A 1,014-nucleotide genomic window follows, 5' to 3' on the forward strand; every position below is an offset into this window, starting at 1 on the left:
GGAGGACGCACAGGCGCTTGGCTACCTGCATCTGTCCTGTGAACTGCCCATCAAGCAGTTGCTCAGGAATTGCCAGACCATTCTCGCCGCCATGCAGCTCTTACAGCAACAATTGCGTTCTGCATCCCAGCCCGGCTGTGCCTGTTGGAGCCGCAGAAACAGCTGAGCATGCGCGATGGGAAGACGACCACTGGCTTCGTTCAGCAGGCAGAGCAGCTCCGTAGCAATATAATCATGGCCGGCAGCCAGTGGGACGAGAGCACGATGCACCACGCCATTCTCCATGGCCTGCCTCTGCAGTGCACCATCACCATTGAGTTGACGATGTATCAGCCCAGCTTAACGACCCCACAGCTCGTGCTCATGCTGCATGAAAAGGAGAACAACCCTAAGACCTAAGCAAGCAAGACAAGCCTGGTGGGAGCTGTCGGCCCTGGCCGTGCTGCCAGTGGAATCGGCAGCGCCGCCGGTGCTGCAGGCGCCGTGGGGGCCGGTGACACCTGCCACTACTGCGGACAGCCTGGTCACTACATTCACGAGTGTCCCGTTAAGCAGGTGGACGAGTCCGTCGGCCTTCACTGCAGCAACACATTCGAGCAGCTGCACACCGCCGGCAACATCAGTTGAGGCAGCTGCAACCGCCACCGTGACGGTGGCGGCAGGGGCACTGGCAGCAGCAATGGCGGTAACAGCAGGGCCGACGGAGCATGTGAATGTGGCCGTGCTCGATGCGGCAACAGCCACCGCAACGGTGGCGACACTGCAGGTGGCAGCAGTGGCAGCGGCTCGGGCAGCAGCAGAAGCAGCCCATGCCAGAGCCATGCCCCAGTGCTGGTCATCGACCGCAGTGGAAGCAGCTCACGAGTCACCCTCGACTCAGGCTCACCATACCACCTCACGGGTGACCACTCCCTGCTGCACAACCATGTCCCCGCCGGCACGCCACGGCTAATGGGGTGGGGCAACATGTCGTGGGAACAGGGAAGCTGCACCTGCATACTCGTGATGGACACA

This window comes from Volvox carteri (genome assembly GCF_000143455.1).
Source record: "Volvox carteri f. nagariensis unplaced genomic scaffold VOLCAscaffold_83, whole genome shotgun sequence".
NCBI classification, from domain to species: domain Eukaryota; kingdom Viridiplantae; phylum Chlorophyta; class Chlorophyceae; order Chlamydomonadales; family Volvocaceae; genus Volvox; species Volvox carteri.